Source organism: Notolepis coatsorum (genome assembly GCF_963971535.1).
Source record: "Notolepis coatsorum genome assembly, chromosome: 12".
NCBI lineage: Eukaryota > Metazoa > Chordata > Actinopteri > Aulopiformes > Paralepididae > Notolepis > Notolepis coatsorum.
Genome location: NC_140176.1, coordinates 16,586,738 through 16,596,463, shown reverse-complemented (window position 1 = coordinate 16,596,463; position 9,726 = coordinate 16,586,738). Strand labels below are relative to the sequence as shown.

Below are 9,726 nucleotides of genomic sequence, written 5' to 3'. Positions count from 1 at the left end.
ATGGCAAATCTGTCCTAAATTGACTTGCCACAAAGGAACCACGTTCACACTGACTAGCCTACTTCAGAGCGCCGTCCCGGGGCACACAGAGTTACAACAACACGGCGGTGCCCCGCGTCTGGTCGGGCTGCCTGCGACCGTGGTCGTCGGATACACGGTCCCTCCTAACTGTAAATGCTGTATTATTGAATATTTTACATACAGGACTTGGAGCCGAGAGCACTCTCTCCCTCCCTCTCTCTCTCTCTCTCCATCCATCCCTCCAATAAGAGGGCGTATCCATTCACATAGCGAGTCTGAGCTACAGTACAGTATGAAGGGTGCGAGTGGAGATGTGGAGGGAGGGGTCTTCGTTTTGATGGTCTGATGGTCTGAGGGAGAAAACAGAACCACAGCCAGCCCCGCCAGACAGCCTCCAAACAAGGCGACGCGCGGAGCAAGTCTCCCCCTAAATGAACGGAGCAGCGGACCCAACAGCAGCAGAGACGACTGGTCAGGATTGCCGCACTTAGCCCTACTGTGGAACCACACAACAAAGGTGAGGCTTTTCCCCCTGATTGATTTGGTTACCTATTGTGTGATGTTGGATTATGCCTTTATTTAATGAAGGCAAACTTATTTCTGAGACATGGCTTTGTTGTCTATAACGTGCTGCTATATCAAGGAAGGTATAGGGGCAGCATCCCTTCCTTTGGCTTTGTCCTCTTCTTCACAGTTGAGCATGTACTCAACCAGACCGTACAATAAAAAGCAATATTTAATATTATCACTATAAGGTAGGCTAAACATGTAGGTTAAACTACATGTTCAAATCATACTCTTAAATTATATTTTGAATCCTCATATACCAGGTTTAAAGTCTTTTGTTTTTGTTTTCATTTATATTTAGGCTGCTTGATTTTATTTTTTTGTCTCATCACTCTAATGCATATTGACTGATAGTCATAACTATAGAGTTCTGTTATGTCCAGTCAGTCTATTATTGAGCCCAAGCACCCTATACCCCACCACACCCCCATCTCTCTCATACACGCACACCAACAAACACACACACACACGCACGCACGCACACACGCACGCACACACACACACACACACACACGTCACACACACACGCACGCACACACACACACACACACACACACACACACACACACACACACACACACACACACACACACACACACACACACACACACACACACACACACATCGTACCCCCACCCCCTCACTCCAGAGGCATGGCATTGTCTCTTATCATGCTACTTCATTTGTTAATCAAAACTCGTAACTTCCTCAAACAGGTTCATCACATTAATACTGTATTCAAGTGAGCCTGCACCACACAGTAGCCTCTATGCCATTGTAAGTATTAGCCTACTTGTAAATAGGCTAAATAATTAAAAAGAGCCATTTTGATGAAAAACAAAAGAGGCTATTTTATGCAGAAGCCCATTATTTATGAACTTAAAAGGTGAAGCTGAATGTCATATTTAAACATGTTAAATTAATGTTAGTAAGGTTTGTTTATCCTTGCCTGAGGTGGTGTGTAATAGCTACAGGCCATATGGACACGATTTGTTGTAGAACAAAATATATTGCGGTGATTGGTTAACTTTACACCCCCCTCCCTAAATAAAATAACATTTATATAATACGCTTTTATGCATCGCTTCCTCATTTTCTCCTGATAGAAGTGCATGACCCATCATTTTGGAGACCTGCTTTCCCCCTTCTCTGGCCCCATACGGGATCATCTCTACAGGACTTGACACTGTCACATTTGTCACCCAACATGCAGGTTACTGTGTGTCATCTCTGAGTTTATTCTTAGCCAAATGTATCACTTGCTGGATCAGTAGAAATTATTAAAAAAAAAAGGTCTCTTATTTATTCTCTGTCCTGGCTCAACGGTGGTGGAGGTGGAACGACCTTCCCACCACAGTCAGGACAGCTGCAAACTGCCCATTCTTCCATGGTCGTCTAAAAACACACTCTTTCAAGCAAAAAAACCCAAAACGTACCATCTTAGTGTCTTTACTACTATGTACTATGCTAATATGACTATACTACTATGCACTCAAAGTGAGACACACTTGGGGCGACAGTGGCTCAGGAGGTAGAGTGGTCGTCTGGTAGTCGGAAGGTTCGCATTCGCATCGAATCGCATTTTCTCTGATAGGGTAAAATCGAATAACCAAAAAGGCCTCTTTTGCGATATTGAATGCAAATTACGCCTAGTATAAGAAACAAGGATGGTAAACGTGAGAATGATCAGAAGTGACAAGCAGTGCAGAAGCAGGGCTGTTTCCCCCCCCCCCCCCCCCTCCAAACCAGATGTTGGACCAAATCAGTTGGGCATCTTGTTCCAGTGGGAGCAAGGATGCGACTTGAAGGCGACGAGTGTCCCTGTGTTGTCTAGCACATGCAGAACCATGGTGTTATGGTGTTTATACATACTTAACCCTTCACTACCACACTACAGAAGGTTAACCCTTTCACTACCACACACAGCGCCGTCTGTAGTGTGGCAGTGAAAGGGTTAACCTTCTGTAGTGTGGTAGTGAAAGGGTGAACCCTTTGTCATGTGGCAGTGAAAGGGTTAACCTTCTGTATTGTCACAGTGAAAGGGTTAACCCTTTGGCAGTGTGGTAGTGAAAGGCTTGAGGCTTAAGATTAGCTGGAGCATCTGGGATTGATGCCTAATATTACAGAGAAATGTGAAGCATCTCCTCACTGAGATGACTTAACTCGTTTTTGTGCACAGTCAATGGGAATGGAAGTAAACATCTCCTTAAAGTTGTCTGAGGCAAGGGAGCTTTTTGACACACCCCAAACATTTGTGTCCTGTGGAGCTTAACGTTTACTGTCAGCTTATTAAAACCTTTTTGAGGGAGACATATTTGAAATCTGATTTCTGAAGGCCCGGGATTGTGGCGTCACAAAAGATTAGGGCTTTTCGTCAACATCAAATTGACACAAGCAGCTTTTATCTTTTCTCTCTCGCAGGTGTTTGATCCAAAGGGGGAGACGAGGGTAGAACTAGGTTGCCTACCTTTTCAGATGCACAAATAGAGATACGCAGACGCTCACAAGCTCCTCCTTTCAACCCCCGAATTAAGGTTGTGGCTGCGTGTCGACGTTTCAGCGTCTGCTAGTCTAGTTTGATGCTCCAGCTGAACGAAGACGACAAGATGTTCATTATGTAGATGGATAATTTGACGCTGGCTTCTAAATTGAGCCTGTCAAGGTTAACTGTGCTTATTCCATATCTGGGTTCTAGTGTCTGTCTGCCTCTCTGATGACATGAACAGATAGTGTATTCAGTTCCTGAAATGATTAACCTAGATTACGTTCCACATCCGCACACATTTATGCCTCTCAGCCTGGTTTGTGTAACCTCTCCTGGGAGCCTTACTTACTCTCCCTCTCTCTCTCTCTCTCTCTCTCTCTCTCTCTCTCTCTCTCTCTCTCTCTCTCTCTCTCTCTCTCTCTCTCTCTCTCTCTCTGTGGTGTCCGTCCACCATATCTTGTGCTGCCTTATTCTCTTTTTCCTCCCATTTCCAAAACGGCACCTCTGCCGTCTCCTTCATTAATTCCTCGTCTCTCCCAAGACGGCGACAGTTCTGCTTCCACTCTTCACCCCCCCCCCCCACCCCACCCCCCGTTCCTACTTCATTTGCATCTTGGCTCCACGCGGCTGCCCAAGTGTTTTCCAGGAGTCAGGTGGCTAATTGGTTCCCATCTGTTGGGAGAAAGCGGCCTGTGCCGAATCTTAGGTAATTTGTGTCGGGAGTTTTTGCCATATTGATTCACTTCTGCAAGTGTCTTCGAGTCCACAGCTCTGGCTGTCTCTTTGTTTCCTCTGCACTCGTCAGAGTAGCCTGGCTTTTGGGTTTCTTCTAGTTGTGCCACCTTTCCCGTTCGTACCTCGGAAGCCCGCTATCGGGTATATTCATCACATTACAACTTCATCACATTAATACTGTATTCAAGTGAGCCTGCCCCACATAGTCGCCTATGCCATTGCAAGTATTAGCCTACTTGTAGATAGGCTAAACAATTAAAAAGAGCCATTTTGATGAAAAACAAAAGAGGCTATTTTATGCAGAAGCACATGATTTTTTTACTTAAAATGTGAGGCTGAATGTCATATTTAAACATGTTAAATTAATGCTAGTAAGGTTTCTTTATCCTTGCCTGAGGTGGTGTCAGGTAATAGCTACAGGCCATATGGACATGCCTTGTTGTAGAAACAAAATATATTGGGATAATTGGTTAACTTTACACCCCCCTCCCTAAATAAAAGAATAAGAAGATATAATTCAAGATGCATTGCTTCCTCATTTTCTCCTGATAGAAGTGCATGACCCATACTTTTGGAGACCTGCTTTCACCCTTCTCTGGCCCATATGGTATGATCTACACTACAGGACGCGACAATGTCACAATTGTGACACAATATGTAGGTTACTGTGTGTTTATTCTTAGCTAAATGTATCACTTGCTGGACCAGTAGAAATGATTTACATTTGAATTAATTTGGTATATTCATCGGTGTTAGACAGAGATATAATAAAGTGTAAATAACACTTGTGTACAGGAATGTGTATAGGTCTCATTGCCCGTAATTTCGTATTCCCTCTGAGGTGCACTTACGAGATAAGGAAGTGCAGGGGAAGACAAGTGGCCATGTCTTGTACAACCAGAGCGAATCAAAACAGGAAGCCACAGGAAGCCGCCAAACCACAGAGATGCTTGTCGAGGCAGACGTGAGTCGTGAGAACAACACAATTCGTCTCTCTCTTCAGATCCACTCAAAGTCAACAAAACAAAGTGTTTTGTCTCTGCAGAGGTTCCTATTAGCAGGTTCACCTAGAAGAGGCACGCTGTTGGCCGGTAGCCACACTGCACACTTAGTGAACCTCCGGCAACCTGCAGTGCCAACACACCGAGTACATCGTAAGAGACTTTATGACGGGTATTATTAATTGTCTGGGCCGATTCCGTTTTTGTGATTAGAAAGACACCAACTCAGGGCGGTTAGGTGGTCGAGCGGAGATTGCGTTCGTCACCAGCCCCGGAGCTGAGCTGGATTTGCCTGTTCGAATCCAGCTCACAGCTCCGGGGTTGTCACCAGCTTGGCTGGCCGTCTGCACTGATACAATTGGCTGTATCAGAGGGTGGGAGAAGCTGGCGGGGTGGGTCCGGGTCGTTGTAAACAGCGACTCCTACAGTTCGGTCGGGGCGCCTGCTAAGCGCGGATTGGACGTGAGGGGGATAGTGTGGTCCTCCCACACGCTACGCCCTCTCAATGAGAATCCGCGCTGCCAGGTGAAAAGAAGCGGTGATTGGCTGGACGTGTGTCGGAGGAAGCACGTGGTAGCCTCCACTCTCCCAAATGATCTGACTGTGGGGGGTAAAGCGCAGCGACCAGGAAGGGACTGGGAATTGGCATACGACTAACATTGGGATGGGAGAAAATCGGAGGAAAATGGAGGGGGAAAAAGACCAAAAAAAAAAAAAAAAAAAGAAAGACACAAACTCAGCCCGTTTTGGAAATGTCCCGCTTGTTGTTACTGCATTTTCCCTCACCCATATAGTAGCCGCAATTATCCTCGTTTTAACGACCGCCGACCCGCTCAGAGAAGCCCCCCCCCCCCACGAGGACAAGACACCCAGAACACAAGCGAGTGGCACAACGCACTCGACACGCACACAGATCCTCTCGCCGATTCCTTACGTCTCGAGACGTCTTCAACACCCTCCCTCCCTCCTTCATCCATCCACCCTTCCCTCCCTCCTACCCATTTATCTCTTTTTCTCCCGCCTTTCATCACTCTCCGTCCCGCCGCCACACCTGTGAATTCATGATTCGTAATGTTTCTCATGTGACCCCCCCCTCTGAGGGAAGCTGTGGGTAATAAATCAATACCGAGCTCTTTTTTCTTTTTGAGAGGTTTTCTGACAATTGATGGGGTGCCAGACGATGACCTTCTGTAATGAGGTAAGGTCTCCATATTTGCCAAGGGGGAAAGAAGTGTGATCCCCCCCCCCCCCTGGCGGAGTTAGAGGGTGGAAGGGAAACATATGAGTTGCGTTTGCTTGACTAAATTTCATCTCTCGGTGCAAAAACGAATGAGAAAGAGGTAGAGGAAGAGGAGATGGCGATTTGGATAAAGATGAAGATGGGGAGAGGGGGGGGGGGGGGTGTCTTTCAGCGTTAGATCTCCAAGGTTATTCTGCTCAAATGGGAAATGGTAAAAGGCTGCATTTATATAGCAGCTTTTATCCAAAGCGCTTTACAATTTGTTCCTCACATTTTTCCCCATTCACTCACACATTCACACACTGATGGCAGAGGTGCCAACTAGGGATGCCCCGATCGATCGGCCACCGATCGTTATCGGCCGATATTCTGTATAAATATGCGATCGGTGATAATGTTTTATTTTCACCGATCGTCAAACCCGATCTCAGTCGTTGTCGCTGAGTTCTGTCTCAGACACCGGTGGTGCGGCGTCTGCTCTCGAGTCCAGCCCCTCCCGCACGCATGTAAACACGGGTCTAGTCTAGTGAGACACGGGAGGACAGCGTGACTGTCGGCGTCTCCCTGAGCTAACGTTAGCTTAGCTACCGTTACAAAATGACCCAGTCAACTATTCACCTTTAGTTTAATACATGATGAGGCATTGTCTAACCGAACGGTATCTAGCCGGCCAGCTACCGATAGCTCCTGACATCAACAAACGCTCTAGCAAGTATAGTAGGTAGGTATGATACCTGTTAGCTGTTAGCTGTTAGCTCACGTTAGCGCAAGTTAGTTCACTGTTAAAAACGAAATGTCCCATTTAACTAAATAATTCACTGAGGCGTTGTATTAACGTTATATATCCGGCTAGCAGTAGCTACATAAAACAGGGACACGTCCCCAAGGACTTCAAAATTGCGAGGGTGACCCCTCTGCACAAAAAGGGCAGCAAATTAGACCCAGGCAACTACCGCCCTGTTTCTATTCTCACCTCCATCTCGAAAGTCATGGAAAAAATAGTCTACGAACAGGTCGAAAAGTACCTAGCGGAAAAAAATCTAATCTACGAATTCCAATCTGGCTTCAGAACATCCCACTCCACTGACACATGCCTTCTCTATTTGAATGACCACATCAAACAAGAGGTGGACGCAGGCAAATACTGCGGCATGGTCATGCTGGACCTACAAAAGGCCTTTGACACGGTCAATCACTCCATTCTGATTGACAAGCTAAAAGCAATTGGTTTTGATAGTCTATCAGTGAGCTGGATGCAATCCTACCTTGAGGGGAGGGAACAGATGGTGGAGGTAAACGGTACCCTATCCCCCCCCCCTCACAGTGAGCTGTGGTGTTCCACAAGGAAGCATACTAGGACCGCTACTGTTCCTAATTTATGCAAATGACATGTCGTCAGCTTGTGACTGCAACTTGTTCCTGTTTGCGGACGACTCAGCCCTGCTGGTCTCTGACAAGAACAAGTTACAGGTTGAAAAAACCCTCAGCTCGGAACTAGGCAGAATCTGCATATGGCTCGCTGATAACAAACTATCATTACACATGGGCAAAACAGAGTCCATTCTCTTCGGTTCAAATAACAAACTCAGCAAGACCGACGGCTTCTCAGTTACAGTGGGTGACAATATTGTCACAAGGAAAGATGAAATTACCTACCTGGGGTCCATCCTAGAGGCTAATCTCTCCTGTGACAAAATGGCATCCAATGTAATAAAAAAAGTCAACCAACGAACTCGATTCTTGTACCGGATCTCCTCTCTGGTAAACAAGAACACCCTGAAGACTCTGGCAGGAGCACTCATTCAGGGTACTACGACTATGCTTGCACCTCATGGTACCAAAGCACCTCAAAGGCGCTAAAAACAAAATTACAAACATCTCAAAACAAACTGGTCAGACTACTGCTTGACCTTACTCCTAGAACCCACCTCACCCCTGCCCACTTCGACAACCTAGGATGGCTTAGAGTAGACGACAGAGTACAACAACTTGCAATGGGCCTGGTCTACAAGATACACTACACGACCAAGGTACCCATGTACATGTCAAAATACTTCCCAAAGGTCAGTGAATACCACGATCACAACACCAGAGGGAGCTCCACAAATCATGTCAAACCCAGATTCGGCTCAAATAAGGGACTAAACACGTTTCGCAATTATGCCACATCAATGTGGAACGCCCTACCCAAAGCTGTAAAGGAATGTGGATCACTACCCACTTTCAAAACCTCTCTCAAGGGACACCTACGGGAGACTGCAATTCAACACTGGCCCCTGTAAATATCCTAACCCAATCATTCCAACCCCCTCCAATGTACAGTCATTTACCTAGTATGGTTTTGTCAATAGTTCAATGTACAATTGTGTTTGCTTGTACAGTGTCTCCTCCCCCCCCCCTCAATGCACAGTGTTACTTGTTTATACAGTATGCCCCCCGCCCCCCCCCCCCCCCCCCCAACCACCTCCAATGTAAATTACCCAGTATGGTTGTCAATATCCCAATGTACCCAACCCCCCCCCACCCAACCTCCAATGTACAGTTTCTACGTCAAATGTATATACTCCCTTTTCTTGACTCCTTCTGTATCACAAACAGTACTGTATTTGCAAATCTGGTATGTCATAAATGTATAGATGTAGCAGTACTGACTATCTGTATGTCATGTATGTCATATATGTCTATATGAATTGAAAATGGGGGACCCTGATGGAAACAAGACAAACGTCTTTCTCAGGTCTGCATCCCTTAACAATTGTATGTATTGAGCCGTACTGTATTGTACCCATTCTGCAATCTGTTAAATAAAGTTTTCATTCATTCATTCATTACAGATATCAATGTCTTATAACACTGATTCGATGCGTATTCGAGCTGAGGGCTTGCTGAGTTATACCAATAGGGTCCAGGTGCAGCGCCGGATAATCCTGGCCGTAGCTCGAGGCTACTCGAGTATAGGTCCAGCTGCAGCTCCGGAGAATCCTGGCTGTAGCTGGAGGCTACTAGAGTACACACAGACAGTGGAGCTTGTTGCGTGGTGGCGATGTCTCGCAGATAATACAAGTATAAGTCTAATTATATAATATATATATTTTATAAATTTTTTTTATTTTTTTGATATACAATACATTTTAATTTCTTTTAATCAAAAACGATCGGTATCGGATCGGTATCGGCCGATATGGCTCACGACGATCGGTGATCGGTATCGGTGGTAAAAAACGTGATCGGGGCATCCCTAGTGCCAACCTGCTCATCGGGAGCAATTAGGCCGGGGTTAAGTGTCTTGCTTAAGGACACTTCGACACGCTGCCCAGGAGGAGTGGGAATCGAACCGGGTACCTCCGGATTACCCGACGACTGCTCTACCTCCTGAGCCACTGTCGCCCCCACAGTCAGGAAGCCACTGCCGCTCAGTCAGGAAAATTGAGACACGGCCATAGGATAGCACATAAGTTGAAATATTATTTCATGTAGCCTACTTGTTTGTTTGCTGAAGGTCCACCAGTGATTGTGCAGTCGTGTTTGAGCTAACACCGGTGTGTGTGTGTGTGTGTGTGTGTGTGCCTGTGTGTTGTGTTCTCCTTCCTGTTTCCCGACATGTCATTTGTTAAGCTGCTCTATCTGAAATGATAGAGTACACATGGAAAGGCATACACCCAGTGACTCTAGCCATC

The 9,726-nt window shown here is 46.1% G+C and overlaps 1 protein-coding gene across 1 annotated transcript in view; it reads left to right on the top strand.

Annotated features, from left to right (window-relative positions):
* Positions 1–366: 366 nt before the first annotated feature.
* The window catches only part of rnf152 (ring finger protein 152), a gene marked incomplete at its 3' end in the record, with an annotated part of 71,477 nt that continues 62,117 nt past the window's right edge, over positions 367–9,726 (top strand). Inside the window, exon 1 of the mRNA XM_084326283.1 lies at positions 367–538. The remainder of the gene's footprint in view (positions 539–9,726) is intronic.